Genomic DNA, 12129 nt, shown 5'->3' with positions numbered 1-12129 from the left:
GTCACGTCCCTGCCTGCATATCCATGGGTAAACATATGGATTCTTCACACCAACCCCACAAATGTTTCCTGCCGTCTCTCCCCATCTACAAAGCCCATTATTCATGTTGGTGATGTGTGTCTGCAGCCATCCGTCAGGGCACAGATGGCTGTAAGCTATTTGTAAATAAGATGCTCATGTGAAGCTGTGGTGTGTCCTGGAGTTGGGACGGTCACGTATCGAGGCGGCTCTGGTCCGTGTGCCATGCCAGGAAGTCCTGGGTTGGAAGTCATTCCCAAAGCCTTGCACTCTGTGGGGAAATGCAGGCATGGAAAAGTGAAAAAAAATGCCATGCCAAAAAAGTGTCCTAAAGAGTGCAGGGGTGGGGAAGGGAAGCGCCAGACAGCAGAGCATTTCCCTCTTTTTGTAATACGGGTATTTTCCAAATGAGATTTTCAGGGAGGATGGAAATAGTGATGCTGAGCGTTGGTATAGATGTGCTGTTGCACTGCTGAACCCTCTGAGCAGCGGCTCTGGGTAGTGAAAGCAGGAAGGGGCTGGGCATTTCCCTGCAGGGTGCTCTGCTGGCACTGGGCTGCAGTGGATTTTGGCCAGAGGTGGGCAGGGAATGGCTTTTACGGACACAAAGCCTTGGAGGTGATTCTGGCAGGGAGAGGAGCAGGACAAAGTGCAGCTGGAGACTTCAAAGGGTTGCAGAAGTGGTTGGATTTGGCAATTTTTTCCAGGAGCGAAGGATGACGGGGGTGTACAGATAGGGAAGTAAACTGATAAAGGCTGATCTGAGCTGCTTTCTGGTGGGTAAGGGGAGAAGCATTGTGAGCTGGGGTCTGGGCGTGTTGCTGAGCCTGGAAAGCACAACCCTGTGTTTTCCTCTGGATGGACATCAAGGAATTGTGCTGTACGTCTGGCCCCATCAAGTCCTGGGGGTCCCGTTCTGCTGCTGAGCATGTAGGCACCAATTGCAACAGCTCAGCCCATCCTTGGGCTCCTCACTCCATCGCAAGCGATTTTGCAAGGGAAAAAAGTTTGAAGTCCACCTCCTTACTCAACACCAACATGCCCAGGTCTGCCAGCAAAAACACAAAGCACACCCACAGCAATGCAGAGCTCATTCTTTACCCCCAGAAGCCCCATAGAGCCCCCTCGGATCACCTGGAGGTGCAAAACCTGCTGAGGTCTTGCGTCGTCTTGCAGTGGAGGTGCAAAAGGGCAAGGAGCCGTGCCTGCGCAACGCCCTGAGCTGCTGCAATCAGCCCGTCCTTTCTTGCAATCCCTCTTGGCAGGCCAAGGCAAATGGGGAGGGCCCTCTCACATAGGCTGGCCGCTCTCCAAGGAGAAGCAAATGCAAATATTTCTTCACTTCGGGCTGGGTGCGGCCTGTGGATAAAATTTCCCTGGTCTTTCCCAGAGAAGGCATCCAACACCATGCCCTGCTCCCAGGAACATGAGAACGTAGGACAAAAAACCACAAAGGTTATCTTTCTTGCAACGTTAGGGTTGTTAAAAGGAGCTGACAGGCACGGCCGTAATATTTTTAAATCGGCGATCAAGGTTTTCCTTTGTAACAAAAACGGCCTTTTGCAGGTTTCACTTGCAAGCGGAAGATTTTGGTGCAGCATAAGCAAGGTTGTAAAGGGAAACGGGTTGGAAACGGCCCCATCAGCCGTGAGAAATGTGAAAAGCAGGCGGTGGACTGAGGGAGAGCTGAGCCGGATTCCTGGCGTGCCTTCCCTCTGCCATCACTGCCTCGGAGGTGAAAGCTGCTGGGGAGCGGCGAGCAGGAGCCAGCACTGCAGCGAGATGGGATGAGAGAGGCTGGAGCAGTCGAGAAGGGAGAAAGGAGCAATGGCAGCAGTGCTTTGTTTTTCTTTTAAAATGAATTTCAGAGCTGGAGGAATTTTTTTATTATTATTATTTCCCCCTTTGGTTGACCTGAGTTAATTGTGAGCTTGTCCCAGCTAGCTTGCTGCAGTGTCATCCTTTCTGGCGGAGCATTCAGACCCATTTTTTGCACTTCACAACCTAAAAGCCAGCAGCCTCTCATGAAATGCGCTCTGGTTAAGGGGGGAGGGTTGGAAAGCAACTGGAATTGTTCTGGGTTAAAAATAAGCGGAGCAGCGCGAGCCCTGAAATTCTCCAGCTTCGTGATTTGGAGCACAGCCAGGATGAAAACAAAAACAGAAAAAAAAGAAAAAAAAAAAAAAAAGACAAAAGAAACAAAACCACAATGAAAATAACACTGTGCTATTGTCCTTTTATCCTGAGATCTGCCTACAGAGGAGCCCGCAGCAGGACCTGCCTGCATCTCCCCCTCCATACGCAGCGCTGGGGGGTTATTTTTAACGCAGTGTTTTCCATACACCAGGAAAAAAAAAAAAATATATATATATATATATATATCGATACATCCCGTTATGCAAGCCTTGTTACCAGGCTGCAAATTATACGCTGGGTTATGAAATGAATAAATAAGGCAAAAATAAAAATCACCCAACCCACCCTATTTCTGCAAATAGGCACAAGGGAGCTCTGACAGCATCCACCCCATCAGCGGTGTGGATTACAGCGTCCTGCAGCCCTGGTTTTCCAGGTGGAATGAAGGATTTTTGCCCAGCTCTGCCTTGGAGCAGTTTATTTTCTTCTTTATTTCATTGGGGTGTCGATCGGAGCCCTTTGCTCTGTGCTTTGTTTAAAAATATTCACACAGAAAAAAGCAGGAGGTGTCCGTCTGTCAGGGAGGCTCACGGCCATCAGCAGAGGGCGAGGGGAATATCTTCTGAAATTAAATATATCTCTTAATTGTGTGTAAGGTCAAACTTTCCCTCACAGACATCATCTGCTCAACTCGAGTGGCTGCACGCAGTGATGCCGAGGAGACCTTCTCCCCTTTTCTCGACCCTGTTTTAAGAACATCACGTAACCTCCTCATTCTGTGGAGGGGAGAAGGAAAAAAATTTTAAAAGGGGGGGGGGGGGGGGGAGAGGTGGTAAAAAATGAGCAAACGGAGGATGTTTTCCTCACAGAAAGGGGAGGGGGAGGCAGGCGGCCGCGCGGCACAGCGCCGCCCGCGGTACTGCAGGGCCCCGCCCGCTGCTCGCTTCACAAAATGGCGCCCGGCGGGGCCGCGCCGAGCGGGGCTGAGGCGACAAAATGGCGGCGGGCGGACAGCGAGGGAAGGGCCTCAGGGCCCCTCGTTCCCCTCCCGTCCCCGTCCCGTTTTGAGGTGTTTTTCCCCTCATAGCGTGAAGATTTTTGGGTCAGTGCTGCTCTTTCCGCCCCCTCCACACGCGCCTCCCAGGTGGGTATTTCCATAGCTTGATGCCTAATTCTTTCTCCCCCTCCGCTTTTCTCCTCCGCAGGGGTTGCAGCCTTCGCTGTCCTCAGCGCGTGGAAAATGCGCAAAAAAAACCCAAAACAACACCAAAAAAGCCCTGAACAGCCGAGGACTGAAGGAAGGAACTGTCTCCTCACGGCCACCGTTCTGGTAATTAAAAACATCCATGTGGTGCGATCAGATGTGGTAATACTGCTAAAAAGAAAAGAAAAAAACCCAACAAAACACAAATCCTGTCACATCCCAGTGCTCGGTAGAGGCTGCAGCCTCGATATCACGCATATTTCTTTGCTTATTGTTTGCGATGCTTCTTTACATTTATCCTCACCACAGCGTAGCATCGCCCCTCCTTTGTTAAAAGCCTCATACCTAAAATACCTTTTTTTTTTTTCCTGTTTAAATACAGATTTAGGGCCGTACAGGTGCTCTTTATTCCCACATGTCTCTGTATGTCTCCTTATCCCAGAGATGGATTGCAGAACAAAGCCATTCACCTATAATGCTAATGACACACAATTACTCTCACTTTGGCCCGTACATATCTTGGATTTTATATATTTATTACCTTTGTTTTCCTCCATTGGCTTTCTACTGTCCTAAGAGCAAGAGGGAAAAAAAATTACACGTGCACAGCCAAAAGAAAAAAAAAAAAGACAAAAAATAATAGTAAAAAAAAAAGGTAAAAACAAGCAAAAAGCAACCAGTTGCCCATTTGATCAGTCCGTGGTGGAGATTGGTGCCTGGATGCTTTATTTGTTCCACAGAGGTGTAGATTTCCCTTGGGATGTTGGGGAAGGATTTCTTAATTAAAGGATAAAAAAAAAAATGAAAAGTAAAAAATAAAACAGCGAAACAGAACCGAAAAGGAAAATAATATGAATTATTATTGATTTAAAAAAAAAAAAAAAAAAAAAAAAAAAGCAGCTGACGCTGGCAATGCAATCGGGCAGGCACTGAATTCATTGCACCGAAATGAGGACGGATGAGCTGAACTGAGTGGCAGGGCTGAGTGCAGCTCCGGGAGGAGGGCTCAGCTCCTCGTCCCACCATCCAGCGCTGCACACACCACCATTTGTGTGCTTTTGTGCTTTATTTCCAGCCCCGCGGGCTGCCCTACGTGATGCACGGAGCGACGCGGCTGCCCTGGTGCTGTGCGTTCCTCTCCCTTTTATTGCCTGCTCTATGCTCGCTTTTTTTCTCCCCCCTCTGCGGGCAGCAGGGTTGCTCGGCTTTCCTCTCCCCAGCTCGGCAGCTGATTCCAGAAGTTTCTACAGCAGAGGAAATGCACGGGGGAGGGGAGCACCCACTGCGGAGCTTTGCCGCAGCCGGGCAGGCGTGGAGGAGGAGGAGGATGCGGAGGATGCACCACCTCCCTCACTCCCTCCCTCCTTGGTTCAGGACGCTTTCCAAGCCTCTCCCCCTCGCTACGTTTCCCCATCCTTGCAGAGGGTGCTGGGAGGTGTTTGCAAGTTGCTTTTTTTTTTTTTTTTTTCCCTTTTCCCCCCGCTCGCCCTCCCCCCCCCCCACTCCGTTTCCTCCCCCTTTGCTAAATAAATTAAAAGCAGAGATGTCTCCTGATGGAGATGGATGAGGCTGGGCTCACTTGCATGCACTGTGCCACAGCCCTGATCTGCTGCTTAGGGCAGAAGTGACCTTTCCCAGGCAGTGGGAGGGAGCTTCTCCCCACCCCGCTATGCTGCTGCTTGGAATTCATCTTACATAGCAGCCTTATTATCTTTTTATCCCCCCTCCAAAGAACAGCTTGCTGCTTCGGTGATTTTTTTTTTTTTTATTATTATTTTTTTATTATTATTCTCAGCCTGTGTGTTGCAGCTTCCTCATGATCGTTTTGTGTGTGTGTGTGTATGCTTTGAATTGCATTTTAAAATTGCCCAGCTGGAGACAAGTCTTGATTAGAGCTGGAACAATAGCTCCATTTTATTAATAATGGGAAGGATTTACGATCCTACAGCACCTTCCTTGGAAGGCTTTCAAAACCATTTGCAAACTCTCACAAATGTAAGCTTTCACAGCCCTGCCTGTGAGGTGGGTAAGTATTTCCACGGTGCCACCAAAAATCAGGGAGAGCTGGAGTCGGTGTGTGCTAAAATAATGGCAGATCCGGTGGGCTTTAGGGCTGCAAAGCTGGGAGGAGGGAGGCTGGTTAAAAGCTGTAACCTAAATCTGTTTGGTGTTGTCTGTAGATGCAGATATTTGTCTTTGTCCTGGGAACCAGGCTGCTATTTCTCAGCCTGCTCTGTGCTCCTCCTTGCTTTTTGCAGAGCGAAGATTCGGACTTGCCTGCTTGTCAGTAAACATCTGCATATAGATTTATTTATTTATTTTTTAATTCATTACTTTTTTTGTAGTCCCCAGGTGACCTCCTTTAGTGCTGGCTCTGCTGCGGTCTGACCACAGCTTTGCATTAAAGCAGGCTGCGAGCACTAATGTGTCTCCGTGCAAGTCCACGTGACCTTGCTCAGGGGACAGGGCCCACTGAGCTAATGCAGATGCTCCACTTCAGTTACACAACCCTGCATCCCCTCCCTGACCCAAGAAGCATAGGGGAATGTTGCAATGTTATGGGTGAAAGCTGTCTTCTGCCCTAATTTTTATTTTATTTTTTTCCTCCCAGGGAAAAGCAGGATTGTTTGTGTAACTCCCACTCTGCAGCAGATAGCTTCTCTGTGAGTATTGTAAACATGCAGCAAGCTGGGCAGTGGGATCTGGCCTTGCTGAGGAGGGTAAGGTACAGTTCTCTGGTTGTGTGAGTGCTTTACACCTCCACAGAAAGCCACAATGTTTCTGTGGTTACTTCTGGAGGGCATGAGCGGGTCCCAGGGCTTCCCCTTCCCACCCTGTACTGTTTCACAAAAGAGAAAGCTGCTGCTTCTGGAAGAAGCTCTGCCTTGTGGCCTTATTTAAAAAAAAAAAAAAAAAAAGGCTGTGGATTAGTCATCATTATCGTTAAAGGAGGCTGCGTGTGCTGGTGCGTGTGTGATGTTAAGCATTAGTTTATTTGGGAAGGCTGGTAATGTGCTCGGGTCGCTGCTCCTGGAGCAGTGCCACCAGGCTCCATCAAGCTGCTGCTGGCAGGTGGAAAAGCTGACAGGCTGCTGTCGGTCCCCTTCCATCCCTTTTCTCTTTTCAGTATCACTGCACTGCCAGGTGTGGGAAGGAGGAGACCGAAACGAGAGCGAGGACAGGCGAGGTTCCAATGCCAGAGAAGAAACCCTGTGCTTTTCTATCCTTGCTTTTATTCTAAGCACAACTGACTGCATCTTGTAAGAAGACTTAGTTTCACCCTTTTGGATGATAAAAACAGTACTGGTTTTAATCGTTTATTTTTATCCCTTCCCTGTGGTCATGTAGAGGAGTGAGCTGTGCAATTAAAATGGGATAGCAAAGGACAGCTCCCTCCCCCTTTCCCATTTCAAAAAACCTTCTGGAGTTGTGTGTTCTTGAATTGCTGCATAGGCAGAAAGCATACAATGCAGTTGTCAGCATTGTGCTGATGTGTGGCACATTAAAAAAAAAAAAAATACACACAAAAGGGGTGGGGAGAGCGGGTGCCTCCAGGGAGTAAAACTGTGGGGCCCCTTTCCCTACCAGCAAACAGACCTACATGCAATAGTTTATTACTTCTCATTTTGCTCAGGCAAATGTAATGCACAGACGTCAGAGGGAGCGTTGCAACATGCTAAATGGTGTTGCTGAAGATCAGGGTCCCCTTGAACTATTTTTCCTGTGAGCTTGCTCCCATGAGATGCCACAGCTTTATTACTCAATTCCTCAAAGTTGTGCTTACTTGCCAGAAGGAAGGAGAATGCTTCCTTTCTGGGTGTAATTTCTTTTGTTGTGAGGCAGAAGGTAATCAAAAGCAGCTGGTTCTGATCTCTCCTAGGTCGCCATGACTTCAAAATGTCCAAGCAGTGAGCAAGGAGAGCAGGTATTGGCACCTCCTCATCAGCCCTCATCAATGAGAATATTGGCTTTGGTGTTGTGTGAGTGCTGCTGGCTGACCAGTGGAGGGGCCCTGCCCTGCTAAGCTGGAGCAACGCTTTCTGAGCAGTGATTTCATTGCCTGATTGCTGCAGTGATTTGGAGCACAGCTGTGACTTTATGTTTTTCTGGCAAAAATTTAGCTAAGGGTAAATATGAGATGTCCAGGCCAGATTTCAGAGTGAGATGGAGAGCTGGGAGAAGCTGGTGCATGGTGTATGTGAAAACTGCCAATTGTTTGTGTGCCTAAAAAGGCTCATCTGTGTTTGAATTAAATGAGCCTGGATAGGACATTCATTTTTTTCTCTTGTTAGGGAAGTGTTTGCAGATATGCCTGGTGCTGGTTGGGGGCCTCTGCTGGCCTGCAGGTACAGGGGACCAACAAACTGTTTGGGATGCTTTCACATTTTTCAGGCCACAACACCCTGTAGGAATTGTACTACTTTTCTGTCAGTTTGGAGTAACTGGGTTTCCTTGGGAGTGTTGGACTTCTATCACCGCATGCTTTGGATTGAAGAGTTACCAGAATGACATCTGTGAGGCTTCCAAGCTAAACAAAACTTGAATTTCTAATGCTAAAAGCAAGTGAGTGATAGAAACCTCTGCTCCTCTTCCTATGGGTGAAGCTGCAGCCCTTTAAGCTTTCCTATTACACCAAAGAGGTAGAAAAAGCATAAGCATGCACTGTGAGTTCTGCAGTGCTACTGGTGATGTAAAATGAAAGCCAGAGCTAGCCAAGAAACCATTCTCCTTTCAAATACAGTCGCCATGCACAAGTACTTTTCTTCTTTGCCTTTCCCTGAAGTGAGAGAGCAGTAATGGCACAAGCGTGCACTCAGTCTGCTTCATTTAGAACACAGTGATTCAACTTCAATGCCAACATGGTGAATCAAAAGCACTGAAGATAGCTGGCTTGCTATTTATTTGGCTCTGGGTGTGACCATCAGATGCGATTGGGAATGTGAAGAAGAGCAACTCACACGGTTGCGCTGTTTTAAACCTTTGTCCTGCAACATCTCCAGTGTGATTTCTGTCCTTCCTGCTGGGCATTGCATGCGGGGCTTTTCGTGGAGAGGTAAAGCACTGCAACTGTATGTTAAACATGGCAACGCACAGGATACAGTGATCTCTCCAGTCCTAGGAGGCTTGTATCCTTTGCAGTAGTCAAACCAGGTGGGGCTGGGAGACTTGAATTTTTTTTCCTCCTTTCATCTTCTTCCCCTGCAATGTTCTGTTTTGCAGCCTGGAAGACAGAAGCCTTCTGCCTAGAGGATGAAATGCTTCATGTTTGGAAAAAACTAGCAGGTACAGCACTTCAGGATGTGGTTGCAGAGATGCTTGGGGGCAAAAGGAACCAGGGCAGAAGCTGACACTGTAATGTTTCTATTATTTTCCTAACAGAGGGTGAAAACCAGGTCTTAATTCCAAAAATTCTACTATGCAGTAAGCAAGAGTGAGTTCTTTTGCAGTCTCTGACTGCACGTAGTGCTTTGCTTGGATGGCTTAGCAATTGTTCTGTGCTCTGCTGTTGAAGAAACATCTATTTTTGGGTAGCAATGTATTTTGAAAAGGGAAGTGTGCTTTTATATATATATACACACAGATGGGTTCAGCGTAAATCAAATTCCAGGGGCTCCTGAGCTGTGCTTGCTGTGCTGCAGAAGGTAGCTGATGCTCAGCCATTGGCCACGGTGGCATTATTTTGCAGCAGCTCTCATCCCCTGCGTTGTGTGGATGAGAACACCGTGGAGTCTGGCTGGGAGAAGTGCTTGAAAAGAAGGCAGAGAATGCTGGTACAGCTGATGCAGGGATGTTCTGCATCTCAAAGGGATGTTCTGGACAGAGTTAACACATGAAGACTTGGAGCGCTACCCTGTAAGAGGCAAGGACTGAAATCAATAGCTTTATTAATTCAAATCCTATACTTTGTGTTGTTGCTTAGGATTCAGAATCAGGCTTCACGTTCAAAGCGTTATCAGCACATTAGCCAGTATCCTCTGTCTTGGCAACACATGAGCCCAAATATCAAAAAGCACCAATTCCTTTTTGGAGAAAATTATCCATTGCATAAAACGTAATGGGTAAGCAATAAAATTAGCACAGCAATTCAGGCTGGCTTAAAAAATGAGATAAAAGCTTGGCTGGCAATTTGATATTCAGCTGCCATACTGTTGTGTTAATAAATATAGTCAATGAGCAGAAAAGACACGTCAATAAATTGCCTCATGGCAAGATGTTGGTGGACCTGACCAGCTTGAACAAAGCAGAGCCCTGAGTGTCTGAGGGCTCTTGTCTGAGCAGCACACCATTTCTCTGCACAAAGCAAAGCAAGCTGGATGCTTACTGGACACTGAGGGTAATCGCTGCGTGCTGTGAATGCGAGTGCTGTAATCCCTGCAGGTCTGGTCAGGGTGGTGTCCCCAGCAGTGGGGAGCAGAGTAATGCCTCCCGCCCCACTCTGCAGCTGCACTGCTACGAGCTCACAAAGCAGAGCCCTCACTGAGCCAGGGCTGATTGTAGGGAGTTACGGTTTTAGCAAACAGTCCTTGTTGCTGTCCTTGTTCCGTATCTAATTTTTTAGCAAGCTCCACCACTGGGTTAAGAATGTTATGAACATTGTGTTGCGTGTTAAAAATGTATGAGCAGTGCTGTCGGCTTGCTCTGTAAAGTGCCTTTCTATTTATCCACGTTTGCTCCTAGATGGTAGGCTGCCTCTGGCTGTTGCCTTTGCTTTTGGTATGAACCCCAAGGATGTTTTCTGATCCTCCTGCCCTTTTTTCCTCCAAACTGGAGAGCTGCTAACTTTATTAGCTCCTTATATGGCAGCACTGTTTTTCTCACGCCTTTAATGGCTCTCTTTTGATCTGTCCTGCTCCTGCTTTGCTTTTCTTGATGTGAACACAGTGTGCAAGCTGAGATGGGTTTATAACCTGCTCCCTCATTAATATCTGGTCTGGCATGTTAATCCTCTCCAAGTGGTGATAAGAAACATGCAGATGTTTTAACAGTGTTTGGCCGCAATGCCTGCAGATAGCTGGGTTCTCACTGTACTCACTGTGTGGATGAGCAATTAAACAGTGCCCTGCAGAGCCCCGGGCTCTGCCCTAGTGTGTGCTGGTGGCTGAGAGACGCTGGGTGATGGAGAGCAGCTGGATAGAGTCTCCTGTTCTGGGCTGTTTGAGTAGGAGGGGTGCAGGATCAAGTGCTGACCTTTGATGCTTGCTCCCAAGCTTGTTGCCAGCAGGCTGCACACAGGTCCTGGTGCAGTGACCAGGATGACACCAGTTGCTGCCACCTCCTTTACTGAGGTCCCTTCGGCCTTCTGAGATGCAGGTCACACTCTCTCCAATCTGTGTTCTTTACAATCTCCAGATGAGTGAGAGGGATCTGGTTACAGCAGCACTGCCCAAGTGCGCCTGTGTGTTGCAACTGGGAACAGCTTCCCCCCAAAGCACAGTAAGAGCATTGGAATGATCCAGAGCTTCGTTCTGCATCACGGACCAGGCTACGCGCTCCTCTTCCAGCTGGCTTTCATGTAAACAGAGCATTTTAAGTACTAATTTCAACCGTTTCTTCTGTCTGCAGGCTTTGTTTCTGACAGCTCCTTGACTGTGGATGTCCTTCCAGCCAGGCTGCCTGCAGTGTGACAGCAGTGACCCTGCATGAGGTTTCTTTGAAGGACCTGGGAGACCGTGTGGCTTTTTTTAGTCCCTCAGAGGTGTTTTCCTGGCAGGGAGGGAGGAAAATGTTTGGAAATGCTGTCACAGGAGGCATGCTTACCTGGCTAGGGGAAAACTTGCTGTAGAAAAGCCAGCTGGCGCATGGTTTGAAGAGGGATAGGTTCCTTTCTCTCCAAAATGGAATCCCTTAAGGAAGGTATAGACAAGTAGTTCCTACTCTTGAGGTTTCTGACTGGTTAAAACAAGGAGCTGAGCCCATTTCCATGCAGAAATGTGTGGTACAGTGCATTGCAATGCTTTTCCTTGCGTGTGCAGGGTCACACGCTTTACTAATGGTTTGCATGCAAGAAGTTACTGCTTTTTTATTTTTAATCAGTCCATCTCCATTCAGCAGAGCAGCTTCACACCCACCATCACAGGGGAAACTGAGGCACGGGGCCACTGTGGGATTACAGGCAGAGCTGGGGATAAGGCTCAGGTTTGCGGAGGCTCAGGCTCATGTGCGTCAGAGGGCTGCTTAAATGGAGAGATTTGCAAAGGGAAGTGACCTACAGCTCGATGGCTGGGACTGCTGCTGGACCTGATCCTTACGGGTGCCTTCCAACTCAAACCACAGTTTGGTCAGGGGAAGAATTTGGCAGCACGGTGCCCACGGTGAGATTTGGTGAGCTCCTCCAGTGCCAGAGCCTGGCCCACAGCCAGCCCACGGGGTTCATGCGGCACTGAACTTTGGAGCCATTAGAGATAAACAGCGCTATAGGCTAATAAAAGGCTCTGCATCACAGGGCCCTTGTCTGCTCACGCCACAATTAATTTTTTACTTGCTGATTGCAGTGAGGGAAGAGTGCTGGGTTTGCTTTGTGCTGGGCTTGGATGGTGAGGAGTGGGCAGATCCTCGATGCCTTTTGCCCTGCACCCGTTTTTGCACGGCAGCCCTTTACCTTTCACAGCGCGTCCCATTTTTTCCCCACTCATTTTGTACTGCAGCCCCACTGTTTTGCAAAAGCCCCCCTTTATTTCTTTGCACTGTACGTCTTTATTTGCAATCCCTTCATTGCATTGCATTCACTCATCACCTCGCCCTGCAGCCCCGGTCTTTGCCACGCATCCCTT

The 12129-nt window shown here is 48.2% G+C and overlaps 1 long non-coding RNA gene across 12 annotated transcripts; it reads left to right on the top strand.

Moving 5' to 3' along the window:
- The first annotated feature begins 3126 nt into the window (after positions 1-3126).
- On the top strand, positions 3127-11817 carry LOC122186537. Of its 12 annotated transcripts, none has more exons than XR_006181157.1 (8): positions 3127-3256; positions 3360-3484; positions 3741-3868; positions 5970-6021; positions 6486-6618; positions 7239-7283; positions 7751-8641; positions 10922-11817. It is a non-coding gene; the product is annotated as an uncharacterized LOC122186537 (long non-coding RNA). The 12 variants fall into 12 exon arrangements; XR_006181151.1 differs by having other exon boundaries at positions 7651-8641; XR_006181156.1 differs by having other exon boundaries at positions 7239-7921; positions 8579-8641.
- Positions 11818-12129: the final 312 nt, after the last annotated feature.

The sequence above is a fragment of the Lagopus leucura genome, unplaced genomic scaffold, assembly GCF_019238085.1.
Source record: "Lagopus leucura isolate 7727_CA_CO unplaced genomic scaffold, USGS_WTPT01 Super-Scaffold_100037, whole genome shotgun sequence".
Taxonomy (NCBI): Eukaryota; Metazoa; Chordata; class Aves; order Galliformes; family Phasianidae; genus Lagopus; species Lagopus leucura.
This window is presented reverse-complemented; position numbering and strand designations above follow the sequence as displayed.